This window comes from Giraffa tippelskirchi, chromosome 8 (genome assembly GCF_054371585.1).
Source record: "Giraffa tippelskirchi isolate mGirTip1 chromosome 8, T2T-mGirTip1v1.2.pri, whole genome shotgun sequence".
NCBI lineage: Eukaryota > Metazoa > Chordata > Mammalia > Artiodactyla > Giraffidae > Giraffa > Giraffa tippelskirchi.
Genome location: NC_137282.1, coordinates 96,224,549 through 96,240,923, shown reverse-complemented (window position 1 = coordinate 96,240,923; position 16,375 = coordinate 96,224,549). Strand labels below are relative to the sequence as shown.

At 40.8% G+C, this 16,375-nt stretch overlaps 1 protein-coding gene across 20 annotated transcripts in view; it reads left to right on the top strand.

Moving 5' to 3' along the window:
• Positions 1-16,375, top strand: part of LOC145516574 (uncharacterized) — a 291,214-nt gene that overhangs the window by 46,758 nt on the left and 228,081 nt on the right. Inside the window, exons 7-8 of one of the 20 annotated variants that reach the window (XR_014061496.1) lie at positions 2,064-2,148; positions 2,238-2,857. The exons of the other annotated variants lie outside the window; for them this stretch is intronic. The gene's annotated coding sequence lies outside the window, so the exon portion shown is untranslated. Of the gene's footprint in view, positions 1-2,063; positions 2,149-2,237; positions 2,858-16,375 lie in introns of those variants that run through there. 20 annotated transcript variants of the gene reach the window in all.

The window sequence follows — 16,375 nt, the reverse complement described above, 5'->3', positions numbered from 1 at the left end:
TCATTTTTCCATTTTCTAATGTTTGGTTTAAAATAACATAGACAAAATGCATAAGAAAGGTCTAGTTTCACACACAACCCCCACCCCCTGCCTTTTTTAGTTAAAGAATTATTTTTCAAAGGAAGGCCAACATGTAAAAATAGACTTCAGGGGAGCTGCTGTGATTGAATCAAGAAGGGTTGAGGAGGTATCTTCTGGGCACTCCATCTGGGTCCCCTTAGAACATCATTTGAAAATCACTCCTATGAAATAATTGCAGAAAGAAATGCTGAAGTCCTAATAAAATGGTTATATTGCCAGTTGTTGGCCGAAAGGTAGCAGTGTGGCACAGCAAGTGTACATTGAAGTGTACATTTCTCAACTCACCTATTCAAAAAATAGTTTTTGAGTGTCCCAGGTTCTGTGGCTGTGTGAAATATCAATAGTGGTATATGAAATATAAATTAAGGGGTCAGGAATTCCCTGGTGGTTCGGTGGTTAGGTCTCTGTGCACTTATTGCTGATGGCCCAGGTTCAATCCTGGATGAGGATAATGCCATTCTTTGGCATTGCCTTTCTTTGGGATTGGAATGAAAACTGGCCTTTTCCAGTTCTGTGGCCACTGCTGAGTTTTCCAAATTTGCTGGCATATTGAGTGAAGCACTTTCACAACATCATCTTTCAGGATTTGAAATAGCTCAATTGGAATTCCATCACCTCCGCTAGCTTTGTTCATAGTGATGCTTCCTAAGGCCCACTTGACTTCACATTCCAGAATGTCTGGCTCTAGGTGAGGGATCACACCATCGTGATTATCTGGGTCGTGAAGATCTCTTTTGTACAGTTCTTCTGTGTATTCTTGCCACCTCTTCTTAATATCTTCTGCTTCTGTTAAGTCCATACCATGTCTGTCCTTTATTGAGCCCATCTTTTCATAAAATGTTCCCTTGGTACCTCTTATTTTCATGAAGAGATCTCTAGTCTTTCTCATTCTATTGTTTTCCTCTATTTCTTTACACTGATCACTGAGGAAGGCTTTCTTATCTCTCCTTGTTATTCTTTGGAACTCTGCATTCAAATGGGTGTATCTTTCCTTCTCTGCTTTGCTTTTTGCTTCTCTTCTTCTCACAGCTATTTATAAGGCCTCCTCAGACAGCCATTTTGCTTTTTTGCATTTCTTTTTCTTTGGGATGGTCTTGATCCCCGTCTCCTGTACAATGTCACAAACCTCCGTCCATAGTTCATCAGGCACTCTGTCTATCAGATCTAGTCCCTTAAATCTATTTGTCACTTCCACTGTATAATCATAAGGGATTTGATTTAGGTCATACCTGAATGGTCTAGTGGTTTTCCTTACTTTTTCTTCAATTTAAGTCTGAATTTGGCAATAAGGAGTTCATGATCTGAGCCACAGTCAGCTCCCAGTCTTGTTTTTGCTGACTGTATAAGCTTCTCCATCTTTGGCTGCAAAGAATATAATCAATCTGATTTTGGTGTTGGCCATCTGGTGATGTCCAAGTATAGAGTCTTCTCTTGTGTTGTTGGAAGAAGGTATTTGCTATGACCGGTGCATACCCTTGGCAAAACTTTATTAGCCTTTGCCCTGCTTCATTCTGTACACCAAGGCCAAATTTGCCTGTTACTCCAGGTGTTTCTTGACTTCCTATTTTTGCATTCCAGTCCCCTATAATGAAAAGGACATCTTTTTTGGGTGTTAGTTCTAGAAGGTCTTGTAGGTCTTCATAGAACCGTTCAACTTCAGCTTCTTCAGTGTTACTGGTCGGGGCATAGACTTAGATTACCGTGATATTGAATGGTTTGCTTTGTAAGGCTTATAGCCAAAAGTTTAGGGGGTAATTTGTTACATAGGAACAGATAGCTGTCCACGGGATTCTCCAGGCAGGAATACTTGAGTGGGTTGCCATGCCCTTCCCCAAGAGATCTTCCCAACCCAGGGATTGAACACGTTTCTCCTGCATCTCCTGCATTGCAGGCAGATTCTTTACCTGCTGAACCATCAGAGAAGCCCAGATAGTTAATTCACCTACTCAAAATCTTGTTTTCCTTTTTTCCTTTCTAACAAGTCTCAGATTTCTTTCAAAGCATCAGTGTGCCCAGTATAAAAACCAGTCAACCAACCAACCAAATGGAAGTTACCCAAGAAGAAAGGTACGACTCAATCTACAGAATCAGAATATCTTAGGTCTTGGCTGCTGAAACACAAAAAAAAATAAAAACTCTTCTCGGTTGTATTTTAGACTCATACTTAAAACAAAACACCAACCATTTTTGACTCCTTCTCTGGGGAGCTTGAGTGATGAGGAAATCATCAGAAACCATTTCAACAGTTTGACCCTCCCCTGTCTGCATCCCAGGAATCTGACTGCTGGACTTGGCCAAGGATAAATGAAACTTGAGTTTCAAAACCTTTTCACCCAATAAAGTTTCAAATCTGTAGCCTTTGAAGCCTGTGAAGAAGTGAAATGTAGCAAACTGAATTGAACATTTACCAACAAGTGTTTGGAGAATTGTCTTGACTTTTCGGGCAAGAAACTGTCCAAAGACATGATTGTTAAGAACTCTCCTTTTTATCCTCTTCAGTAACTGGGGCTGCCCAAAGTTTGAAGCTCCCTTATCTGCCCAGACATTCTTTGATCCACCCACCTTACACAGAACAGGAAAAAGTGTTTGTTTTGGTTTTGTTTTTAAGCGTTGTCACACCCTAAATGGAAAATTTTTAGGTTGTATATTAGACTAGACAAATTAAAAAGATCTAAAAATAACACCTCAAAATGTGTTTATAATTTAATGTGAAAATGAATAAAAAGTGAATTCAATTTTGGGTTAAAAAATAACAAAAATTGTTTTACTGAAGAAATGCCTTTCTTCTCACATTCTTCTTGTTCTCTTCAATTCCTTCCCCAGCTCTTCACTGTCATTTAAAATTATAATTAATCTATTGAAATCAATAATGTCTTTTCAAGTCAACTTCAACTTCCTATAACTGTTAAAAGTCTTCTATGTTAAGTCTTTCAAAAATAATAGCAGTTCAGCTATTTTAATAGTAAAATATTTTGGGGCACGGGAGATCAAGAAAATCTGTAGAACAAAAGAAGAAACTGCAAAAGAGATCATGCAAATTAAATTGATTTCCAGCTGTGTAGTAATCATAAAAAAAAGCAAAATATACCTCCCAAAGATGTTATTATCATATACCAAATCTTTTTTTTTTTTTAAATAAATGAACAAGGAAATGTGAACTTTTAATCAGTTCTTTGGTATTTTCCCAGTATGTGGTTATCTAGTGCTAAATTCTGAATATTAGAAATATTAAGATTTTTGGAGTTAAGCTATATTGAATATATGATCATACTTTAACAAATACATAAGAATGAAGAAGTTGAATATGTACTAGGATTTCTGAAAACTAATCTTAATTGAAATGAGATAGTAATATAAATCATGTTTGCTAGGTGAGGACTCACATTGTTTTACCTTGTAAAGGGAACATCAATCCTTGATATAATCTTTTTTTTAATCACTTAATAAAAAACCTCTCACATTGATTATTCTTTGCTTGGCCCAGAACCCAAGTTCAAGTTCTATGATGTTTGGAGATAATTCTTACAGTCCAAAGTAAAAGGATAGAGCATTTCTAGACTGCGTTGTTAGAAGCATTAATATGGCATATGGATGCTGTTTTTCAAATGTAGTTATGAGATTTTACATCTGCACTATAACTTGTGTTATAGCTTCTGACCTTCTACGATGGAGGCCTGTTGATCTTGAGCCACAGTAATGCTCTCAGATGGCTTCATGTGGGCTCTCTAGCTTGGTTCCTCTTACCACAGATCTATAACTGCCTTCCCTGGTGGCTCAGATGGTAAAGAATCTGCCTGCAATGCAGGAGACCTGGGTTCGATCCCTGGGTGAGAAGGATCCCCTGGAGAAGAGAATGGCAACCCACTGCAATATTCTTGCCTGGAGAAGCCCATGGACAGAGGAGCCTGGCAGGCTACAGTCCACGGTGTTGCAATGAGTCGGACATGACTGAGCTATGTTAGCATAACTGCCTTATCATTAGTTTGTGAAATGGCTGCACAGGGTTAAAGCCTCAAGCTTTGTCCTGGAAGAGAATAGCTCTATTGGTCTGTCCTGGGGACAGACCCCCAAATATTTCTGTGCTGCAATGAGAAGCAGAGTGCAGGTCTAGTCTCCTGGGTATGTCAGCTTGGGGGGGCTGGAGGGGAGAGGGTCAGGAGCAAACATGTTTAGAAAAATGTCCCCATTTATCCACTTCCTGATGTGGTTTGTTTTCAGAGTATTGTCAAATGCTTCCCTTCTCCCTAATGACTGAACTGAAGAGCCAGCAGGACAGAGGTTTCTGTGTTAAGACATGAATGTGGAGTCTTACTGTATTTTGAGAGCTTAAGGAAAAGCTAATGGGAACTTTCCAGGGAAGATGGTGGGTGTTATTAACATGGAATATGTATGAGAATTCCTAAATGAAGGCTTTATAGGGTGGAGTTGGAGGCTAATAAGACTCCAGCTGGCTGGGGGTGGGCAGGGTGTGGGACCGGGTGGGGGTGGGGAGAAAGGGTAGGGAAGAAAGCCTTCTTTTGGACTCTGGGCACTCCGTGGGCCTGTTTAAAGGGCCTAGAATGAAGGCTGGTGGGGAGGCTAAGCAAAACAGGAGAGGTGCTAGAGAAGCTAAAATGGGAACCTGCAGCTGGAGTTAGAAAATACTAGTTGTTTTTTTTTTTTTTTAAGTAATTCCTGAAGGTAAGGGCGACATGGGGAAGGATCTGTGGATTGAAAGGAAAGTAACCCGTAGAAGTCCCAGGGAGTGCCCTCAGCTTTGAACCTGTGCCAAGCCATGGATGGATATAATGATCAGCTTGGCTCCCTTGCCTGCACGCCTCTAACCTTTGCAGCTAGGGCCACACTATCCACTCATTCCAAGGCTTTGGGTCCAACCCTGTTTTTACAAAGAAACTAGAACTGAGAGCTCTTGTCTATTGCCACCATGACCACAGTAACCTGGCTTCTGTTTCTGCTACAGGGTCTGCTCCGACTTGTAACAGGATAACAGGCCTTTTGTCTTATTTCTTTTTTTGTCTTGTGTGCAGCCTGCGGTATCTTAGTTCCCAACCAGGATTAGAACCCAGGCCTCCTGTAGTGGAAGTGCAGAGATTTAACCACTGGACCTCCAAGGAAGTCTCCGTCTTATTTCCTTTTGACTAAGCCTCTATCTTTGGTCCTAAGAACTGCCTCTTTTTCTTACAATGATATTGCTAACATTTAATTGAGTATCAGCTGTTATGCTGATCCTCATACTTACTATCCCATTTTGCAGATGAGAAAACTGAGGCTTAGAGTATTTTGTTTTGTTTTGTTTTTTTTCCACCTGTTCCAAATTATGAATCAGAGCCAGGGTTCAATCCACACAGTTTACTACCAGAGGCCAATTGTGTACCCACCATGCCACTCTGCTTCTTCATCCTGTTCCTACAGTCTCTGCCTTGATTCTTTGTCTGCCACTCTGATTGTACCAGGATGGGCCTCCAGGTATGTTCTTCTCCTTTCGATCTTGTCGTTTCTGCCTCTTTCATCTTTCTTGCGTGATGTCTAGCTCAGTGATCTGCCTGCTTTCTAGATCTTGACCATTTTCATGTACTCTGGTCTTGTTGTTTATAAAGAATGCTGGTGGTGATCTGTGATCTCCAGGAGAAGGCAATGGCACCCCACTCCAGTACTCTTGCCTGGAAAATCCCATGGACGGAGGAGCCTGGCAGGCTACAGTCCATGGGGTCGCTAAGAGTCGGACATGACTGAGGGACTTCACTTTCACTTTTCCCTTTCATGCACTGGAGAAGGAAATGGCAACCCACTCCAGTATTCTTGCCTGGAAAATCCTATGGACAGAGGAACCTGGTAGGCTACAGTCCATGGGGTCGCTAAGAGTCGGACACGACTGAAGCGACTTAGTAGTAGTAGTAAGAGCCATGAACTAAAGAGCCTCTTGATGAAAGTGAAAGAGGAGAGTGAAAAGTTTGGCTTAAAACTCAACATTCAGAAAACTAAGATCGTGGTATCTGGTCCCATCACTTCATGGCAAATAGATGGGGAAACAATGGAAACAGTGACAGAATTTATTTTTGGGGTCTCAAAACTCACTGCAGATGGTGAGTGCAGCCATGAAATTAAAAGATGCTTGCTCCTTGGAAGAAAAGTTATGACCAACCTAGACAGCATATTAAAAAGCAGAGACATTACTTTGCCAACAAAAGTCCATCTAGTCAAAGCTATGGTTTTTCCAGTAGTCATGTATGGATGTGAGATTTGGACCATAAGGAAGGCTGAGCACTGAAGAATGGATGTTTTTGAACTGTAGTGTTGGAGAAGACTCTTGAGAGTCCCTTGGACTGCAAGGAGATCCAACCAGTCTATCCTAAAGGAAATCAGTCCTGGGTGTTCATCGGAAGGACTGATGTTGAAGCTGAAACTCCAATACTTTGGCCACCTGATGCAAAGAACTGACTCATTGGAAAAGACCCTGATGCTGGGAAAGATTGAAGGCAAGAGGAGAAGGGGACGACAGAGGATGAGATGATTGGATGGCATCACTGATTCAATGGACATGAGTTTGAGCAAGCTCCAGGAGTTGGTGATGGACAGGGAGGCCTGGTGTGCTACAGTCCATGGGGTTGCAAAGAGTCAGACACGACTGAGCAACTGAAGTGAACTGACGAGCCATTACTGAATACAATTCTCTGTTACTTAGATTACTCTTCAGTAAAGTCTAGTTGTGCAGGTGTAGTCACTGCAGATAGACTGGAAGCAGAGTTTGGCTGGATAAGATGAGCACTCAGGATACGCAGTTGACTGGAGCATGGATCAGGCCTTCAGTAGCTGCAGTTAGAAATGAGTTGTGTGGGTTTGATATCTAGATTAGCCGAGGAAAGGACTTCTTCCCCTTTAGTGATGAATTGGGGTCATTTATTGGGGTCATTTATTGGGGCCCGTGACATGGCTTGAGGGATTCTACCTTTCACCTTGAGCTTGGCCAACCTTGGCGCATGGTGCCCGATGCTGCAAACTGACTTCCTGTTTTGGTTAGAGATTCTCAACCTCCCTACCCATCACAGCCACCTGCAGAGCTTCTGAGAACCGCTGAATTCTCTACTCTATCCTCAGAAGTTCAGTTTCAGATGAACTAGGGTGACCTCCAGGTATTTGCAGTTTTACAAAAATGTGTTGCTGGGGATTCTAATGTACAGCCAGAGTTGCTAGCCACTCCTGTGCTGGGTGGTTCTTGACCTGAGGGTATCACCAGTGGATAGGAGCAAAGCAGCATGACCTGGGAAAGAAAGAAGTCTTTAATGTTGTTTCTCACTATGAACTCTGAATATTGTGGAATGTAAATCTGATCAAAGAAGGGCCAAGTAGGTTCCTCAAGTTGTGTGCACAGCTACAGGAAGCATATCATGGGCTAGAAAGGTGCTGTGATCTGGGGCTTAGATAGGATGCTGGAGCTGGAAGACCACTCTGGGACTGGGAATTACTCAGGTGTAAGGTGATGGAGGGAAAGTTTTTGCTTCTATCCTAATGTGGCTCCTAGTTGCCTTGAGTCCAACAAACTGCCCAAATATGTTAAACTCTAAGTCCATCAGAATTGCAAAGGCAGAAATGCTGAGGCACAGCCTGAGAAAATGCCAAGTAAATGCAGGGATCATTATTTAAAATGTAGTGATCTTTGCACGCTGGCTATGATGACTCACATTTGATGCAAAAGCAAAAGAAAACCAAATATGTTTTGAACAAGATTTTAAGACACACTTATGGGGTCAAGGATTTTTCTAGCAGCAAGATGTCCGTGATGTTTACTTGGTTTTGCTCAGATTTTATTTTATTTTATTTTTAACATTTTCAGTTTCTGTTTCTTAGCTTTTATTTTTTTAAGCCTGTGTGCTTAAAAGGGTCAACCTTAGGTTAAGTGGTGTATTTTTTTTTTTTTAATCAAAGTTTGGAAATAAAGCAAACTTAGGTGATTAAAAAGGTAGTCTCTGATCACTTTCATGTCAGACAAGGGAGCTCTGCCCATCTAGAGCTCTGTACCTATCAAGGCAGCTATGTGCAGTTTATCTTGTTGGACCTCATCTTTAATGAAGGGGTTGGGATTGGTGACCTACAACCACAGAATAAAGGCTGACAACTCTTGAGAACTTACTGCATGCCAGACACTACACTGAATTCTTTACATGATTATTTCATTTATTTCTTACCTTGACCGTAGGAGACAAGGACTATTATTATTATCACTGCTTCTGTTTTAGAGACTAGGAACTGAAGCTTAGAGAAGTTAGGTAACTTTTTGAAGGTCACACAGATGGTAAATGATAGAATTGGAGTTCTGATGCCAGACTTATATTTATAATCACTATGCTTATATTATCTCCCTAAAGAACTTTATCACCACTTTGTAAAATGAGTCTTGCAAGGCCAGCCCTCCGTGAGCCTATTTCTTCATCTCTGAGTGATGAGATGAATGGTTACACCCAATCATGACTGGCCAAAAGGCTAAACTTATTCCAAATGTAAATAACTGGATAAGAGAGACTGATGTTCGCTTTTCTTGAGCACACAAATGTATCACTACGAGGGGGAATTAACACTACAAAATGTAACCAGTTTATTTTACTTCAGAGCAATTTGCTAGTACCCTCTATGTTCATAGAAATGTTATTCATAGTAGCCAAGAGGTAGAATCAATCCATGTGTCCATAACAGGTGAGTGGATAAACAGTGTGTGTTGTATACTTAAAATGGAACGTTACTCAGCTATAAAAAGGAAGGAATTCTGACATGCTACAACCTGGATGAACCTTGAGGACGTGACGGTACATGAAACGAGCCAGTCACAAAAAGACAAGTACTGCATGGTTCCACTTATCTGAGGTATCTAAAGTGGTCAGAGTCGTACAAACAGAAAGTAGAATGGTGATCGCCAAAGACTGGGGGAGGGGTAAGTGGGGAGTTGTTTAGTAGGTACAGAGTTTCAGTTTTGCAAGATGAAATAGTTCTGGAATGGGTTGCACAACAATATGAATATAATTTACTAAACAGCACATTTAAAATTTGTGATGATGGTAAGTTTTATGTTATGTGTATTTTATTATAACAAACAAATAAATAACTTTCCCCTGTAATAATCAGTGTAATGAAAATAAGTCTTAAATCAAAATAACATCACTGTCACAGACCTCTAAAAAATATTTATGATGTCTTGTTATGTGAGGAACTGCATACACAGGTTTTATTTTTTTGAATATTAACTTATTATTCTGCAGCTATCAGGGTTAAGGGCCTTCCCTGGTGGCTCAGATGGTAAGGAATCTGCCTGCAATGCAGGAGGTCCAGGTTCAATCTCTGGATTGGGAAGATCCCCTGGAGAAGGGAATGGCAACCTACTTCAGTATTCTTGCCTAGAGAATTCCATGGACAGAGGAGCCTGGTGGGCTACAGTCATAGGGTTGCAGAGAGTCGGACATGACTGAGCGACTGACACTTATCAGGGTTAAAGGGGGTGATAATTGTACCTACAATGTAGGGAATATGTAATACAGTTAAGGCAGTTAGCATAGTAATCACACAATAAATCTTAATTATTTTTATTGCTCTCTGGAAAAATAAAACATTTGGAGAAATGAAAAAAAAGAAATAATATTCTAGTTATTTTGAGAAATACATAGTTTTTCCAATTTAATGACACCTAGCAATGTATAACCATCCAGCAGTCCTCTTCCAGCTCTAAAACTCTGCAAACCTATGATTACTATATATGAGTATGCCATTGACTGTATGGTATGTTTCTGAGGGACTATGGCTTTTTCATTACTGTGTATACAGGCAGAATGGGAGTCTTTATGATATTTGCACAAGGCAGTATCCCATATTGATTCTAGAGCAACAGGAGACAGGGACCATGAAGGATTTTTCAGGCTGGGTTTTGTCAGTGGTTGGCTTTTTGTGGAGAAGGCAGTGCAGTGTGGGCAACTGGGCTATTCTTCCAGTTCTTAGTGGCTGAGGGGCATGGTGAACAGCCCAAAAACTCTCTGAGCAATTTGCTTTTCTCATTTGTGAAAACAGGGTTGGATTAGATGAACATTGTGTCTCTTCTCATCCTGTCCCTGCTCCTTCTACAGACATACCCTCGGGAATTTAGGGGGACTGTCACCAATAGGGTCATAGATATGCCCCTTAAAGTCACATAATTAGAAAGGGCTTGGCCTTAAAAAGTTTTACTTGGATGAAGAGAATTTGTCAATTAAGCTTCAAGACTTGTCTGGATTGTATAAAAGGGCAGCATATGACAACATGAGGACCAGAACTGCTTTTTGGATAATTTAACACAAATTTTTTTTTTGCTTTATCATACTGTTCAAGGGGTTCTCGTGGCAAGAATACTGGAGTGGTTTGCCATTCCCTCCTCCTTGGAAGGAAAGCTATGATAAAACTAGACAGTGTATTAAAAAGCAAAGACATCATTATGCTGACAAAGGTCCATTTGGTCAAAGCTATGGGTTTTTTTCCAGTAGTCATGCATGAATGTGAGAGCTGGGTCATAAAGAAGGCTGTGTGTGTGCTAAGTGGCTTTAGTCACCTCTGACTCTTTGCGGACCTATGGACTGTAGCCCCCCAGCCCCCGGGGATGTGATATGGACACCAGCTAATCACCAATCATCTTTTCTACCCTTCGTTCTTGTGGCTTATCCAGGAAAGGCAGTGTAAGGTAGTGGTTAAGCCTATATGGGTGTATCAGAGGGTCTGGGTTTGATCCTGATTCTACTAAGTTTACCAGGCACATGTTCTTGAGCAAAGTCCTTAACTTCCCTAACCCTTGGTTTCTTTATCTGTGAAATGGGGCTTTTGAACTCTTCCTTTAAAGTGTGGGGATGGATTATATTATCCAGATAGAGCACTTAGCAGCCAGGTTTGACTTTCCCAGGGTCTCACAATAACTTAGAATGAGTTAATCAAAAATTTATATAACCTTTTTAGTCAAAATCCCAAATAAGCTCAAACTGATATGTTAGGACCAGATGGGATTAATGGACTTAATTAGATGACATGAAAGTGGGACTCTTCACCCATTCATCTAGGATGGATTTGGTGGATTCTGTAGAAGACAATCCAGATGACTTTTTTTTCCCTAATACATATTTATTTCCACCTTCCTCAGGAATCTGCTAGTTTTCACTGTTGATGACATTCTTTTAAAAAACCATATCCCAGTGAGACGTAGGACATGAAGAGTTACCCTGGAGGTATGGCTACAGGCCCCTTCAGTCTTACCTCCAAAATCATTCTTGTTGTGGAGAGGTGCCTATACCTTAAGGAGACACACCTGGCCTTTTCTACTAGATTTTTGGATTTTGTTTATTGTGCAATAACCATTTTTCCTGCATTGCTAGGGAAAAGTGAATCTGGAGGGGCTCATTAAGAATGGGTAAGGCTAATGTCCTTTACTGAGCCCATCTTTGCATGAAATGTTCCCTTGGTATCTCTAATTATCTTGAAGAGATCTCTAGTCTTTCCCATTCTATTGTTTTCCTCTATTTCTTTGCACTGATCACTGAGGAAGGCTTTCTTATCTCTCCTTGCTATTCTTTGGAACTCTGCATTCAAATGGGTGTATCTTTCCATTTCTCCTTTGCTTTTCACTTCTCTTCTTTTCACAGCTATTTGTAAGGCCTCCTCAGACAGCCATTTTGCTTTTTTGCATTTCTTTTTCTTGGGGATGGTCTTGATTCCTGTCTCCTGTATAACTTCATGAACCTCCATCCATAGTTCATCAGGCACTCTGTCTGTCAGATCTAGTTCCTTAAATCTATTTGTCACTTCCACTGTATAATCATAAGGGATTTGATTTAGGTCATACCTGAATGGTCTAGTGGTTTTCCCTACTTTCTTCAATTTCAGTCTGAATTTGGCAATAAGGAGTTCATGATCTGAAAGATGGGCTCAATAAAGGACAGAAATGGTATGGACCTAGCAGAAGCAAAAGATATTAAGAAGAGGTGGCAAGAATACACAGAAGAACTGTACAAAAGAGATCTTCACGACCCAGATAATCACCATGGTGTGACTCCTCACCTAGAGCCAGACATCCTGGAATATGAAGTCAAGTGCACCTTAGGAAGCATCACTATGAACAAAGCTAGTGGAGGTGATGGAATTCCAGTTGAGCTATTTCAAATCCTGGAAGATGATGCTGTGAAAGTGCTGCACTCAATATGCCAACAAATCTGGAAAACTCAGCAGTGGCCATAGAACTGAAAAAGGTCAGTTTTCATTCCAACCCCAAAGAAAGGCAATGCCAAAGAATGCTCAAACTACTGCACAATTGCACTCATCTCACATGCTAGTAAAGTAATGCTTAAAATTCTCCATGCCGGGCTTCAGCAATACATGAACCATGAACTTCCAGATGTTCAAGCTGGATTTAGAAAAGGAAGAGAAACCAGAGATCAAATTGCCAACATCCACTGGATCATCAAAAAAGCAAGAGAGTTCCAGAAAAACATCTATTTCTGCTTTATTGACTATGCCAAAGCCTTTGATTGTGTGGATCACAATAAACTGTGGAAAATTCTTCAAGAGATGGGAATACCATACCACCTGACCTGCCTCTTGAGAAACCTGTAGGCAGATCAGGAAGCAACAGTTAGAACTGGACATGGAACAACAGACTGGTTCCAAATAGGAAAAGGAGTACGTCAAGGCTGTCTATTGTCACCCTGCTTATTTAACTTATATGCAGAGTACATCATGAGAAATGCTGGGCTAGAAGAAACACAAGCTGGAATCAAGATTGCTGGGAGAAATATCAATAACCTCAGATATGCAGGTGACACCACCCTTATGGCCGAAAGCGAGGAAGAACTGAAGAGCCTCTTGATGAAAGTGAAAGAGGAGAGTGAAAAAGTTGGCTTAAAGCTCAACATTCAGAAAACTAAGATCATGGCATCTGGTCCCATCACTTCATGGCAAATAGATGGGAAACAGTGGAAAAAGTGGCTGACTTTATTTTTCTGGGCTCCAAAATCACTGCAGATGGTGATTGCAGCCATGGAATTAAAAGACGCTTACTCCTTGGAAGGAAAGTTATGACCAACCTAGACAGCATATGAAAAAACAGAGACATTACTTTGTCAACAAAGGTCCGTCTAGTCAAGGCTATGGTTTTTCCATTAGTCATGCATGGATGTGAGAGTTGGACTATAAAGAAAGCTGAGTGCCGAAGAATTGATGCTTTTGAACTGTGGTGTTAGAGAAGACTCTTGAGAGTCCCTTGGACTGCAAGGAGATCCATCCAGTCCATCCTAAAGGAGATCAGTCCTGGGTGTTCATTGGAAGGACTGATGTTGAAGCTGAAACTCCAATACTTTGGCCACCTGATGTGAAGAGCTGACTCATTTGAAAAGAACCTGATGCTGGGAAAGATTGAGGGCAGGAGGAGAAGGGGACGACAGAGGATGAGATGGTCGGATGGCATCACTGACTCCATGGACGTGAGTTTGGGTAGACTCCGGGAGTTGGTGATGGACAGGGAAGCCTGGCGTGCTGCAGTTCATCAGGTCACAAAGAGTCGGACATGACCGAGCGACTGAACTAAACTGAACTGAACTGAAGGCTAATGTCAGGCTTCCCAGGTGGCTGATTGGGTAAAGTATTCACCTGCATTTCAGGAGTTGCAGGCAGATATGAGTTCGATCCCCAGGCTGGGAAGATCCCCTGGAGGACAGCCTGGCAACCCACTCTAGTATTCTTCCCTGAAGAATCCCATGGACAGAGGAGCCTGATAGGCTACAGTCCATAGGGTTGCAAAAAGTCAGACATGACTGAAGAGACTGAGCATGCATGCATGCAAGGCTCTCTTTATGGCCATAGACTCCTTGTAGAAGCATCATGGATATGGCCCCAGGAAGCCAGTGATTGATGTGAAAAGCCCCAATTTAATTTTGAACCTGGCGTTCAATCATTTTTCCTACATTAGGAGTTTTCATAATGGAAATTAGATATGAGGTATTTTATTAATCAAGGAGCATTGTTGCATTATGCAACTACCTTTGATTATAGTGGGTGATTGAGGGACTAGGACCGCAAGAAGGGGGAGACAAGTTATGGTCCTGCAAAGCCTGAGAAGATGCTGCTGTGTATCTCCTTGTTGAGTTGTTCTGCCATTTGGTTTATATTCCTTTGTTCTTTGACCGAAGACTAGGAGCTCAACACACAGAATTCAAAATAAAAGTTAAAGAACATGGAGAAGAATGAGAAATTCCTGAGTATGTGGAATGAAACATTTGGGTGTGGGTTGTCATCTTTGATCAATGGATATATACATTTTAGGTTAAGATAATAATATTTACTTATAATTGTAAAATTTCTCCACTGTTGGTTGCTGTGACTGAAACTTTAATCCTAATCTCCATATCTTCCCCTTCCACAAATTCAGTTTTTTTAATATCACAATTTTTGACAAACCAGGTTATTTTTAGGAATCTACATATCCCATTATAGCAGAATAAACAGTACTACTGAAAGCTTTGAGAGTCTAATTCCAGATTACTATGAAAGCTTCAATCTGTTCCTTGATTTGCTTTGTTGTTCACAGTGATCCTGCCCAGGTTTTTACCACCATTTATGAGCTGTGTTACCATCAGAGTATGTTAAAGTTTAGTGGTGATGTGCTCTGTATCCTCGTGTTGAGAGCTGTTGTTTTCCTAAAATGCGCACTCACAGACTTGGATGTGATTTTTATTTCTGTCTACCATCTGCTTTTAAAGTAAAACAGAGAAAGAGAAGGCACTGAAGGAACAGAGGTCGAGGAAGCCAGACTACCATGATGGGTGGTGCTGTAAGGGAATTTAATTCTGGTGATTTTGAGCTACAGATGGGAAGACTGCATGGAGTGATGAACCACTGGGGAAGGTTTGAGCCCCTGTTGTGAGCTCAGCACTGTGGTAGGGAATGCCTAAGAAAGCACAAGTCTGTCTTCCATGACATTTGAATCTGGGTGGGGAAACAAACCATGCCTGCTTGGGGACTGGTGAAGCCCCTGTGCAGTGCTCTGTGACAATGAGTTCAAACGAGAGATAGGTCCTAGGAATTCAAGCCAATTCTCACCATGGGCTGTTGGGCTGGAGCAGCATGATAAAGGATGGGGATTGTACTGTCAGGCACAGACTGGAGAACCAGAGAGCAAATTCCCTGAGAATTACTTTTCAAGAAGTGGTATGGTCCGGAATCTTAACTAAATGAGTTCATCCTACTGAAGGTGGAAACCAAATCTTTGTGCATGGGGTTGTTTCAAAGAAAAAAAAAACAACAAAAAACAATCACCCCTCTTGTTTTGCTTTATCTGCTGCTGGCATGATACCAGAATGACACACAGAGGATTTGGCTTCTTCAGATGTCTTTGGTTACATTGTCCTTCTACTGATAAGGTGCAAGATTGGAAATACTGCCTTTCTTCTGACAAAAGCGTTTTTTTCCCCCATGGCCAGTTCTTCTTGAAACGATAGCTCCTTCTTATTTAACCATGACTGGAAGACTGCGACTTGCATAGGGCTTCTTTGAGAATGACAGCAAGTTTATTTGGAGGACAGTCGTTCATAGGCTAAGAACTCAACCCCTTTATTTGGTTTTTCTTATGTAATATTTTTCTTTTGTTGCCTGTGTTTTTACCTGCTCTTCCCTTCTGTACTTTTGCTCTGCTTGGTGGGATTGTCTATCTTGGATTTTTAGCTTTTTCTGTAGTTCTGGTATTTAGGAGAATTCTCTTAGAATTCCTCATGTTTGAGATAAAGCTTCGCTTTTCTACATTTACCTTGTCAAATCTGAAGTTTTTGGTTCAATGCAAAATGGTACAGTCACTTTGGAAGACAGTTTGGTGTTTTGTTTTTTTTTTCTTTTTTGAACCAAACATGCTCTTCCCATACAATTCAGCAGTTGTACTCTTTGGCATTAACTCCATGATTTGAAAACATATGTCCTCACAAAAATCTACATATGGGTGTTTATAGCAGCTTTATTCATAACTGCCAAAACTTAGAAGCAACTAAGATATCCTTCAGTAAATGAATGAATAAACCGAAGTATATCCAGTCAACAGAATATTATTCAGTGCTAAAAAGAAATGAGCTATCAAGCCATGAAAAAACATGATAGAAATTGAAATGAATATAACTAAGTGAAAGAAACCAATCTGAAAAGAGCTGTGTACTGTTTGATTCCAACTATATACTGTTCTAGAAAAGGCAAAACTAAGGAGACTATAAAAAGGTCAGTGATTACTAGGGGTTAAAGGAAAGGGGAGGGATAAATGGGTGGA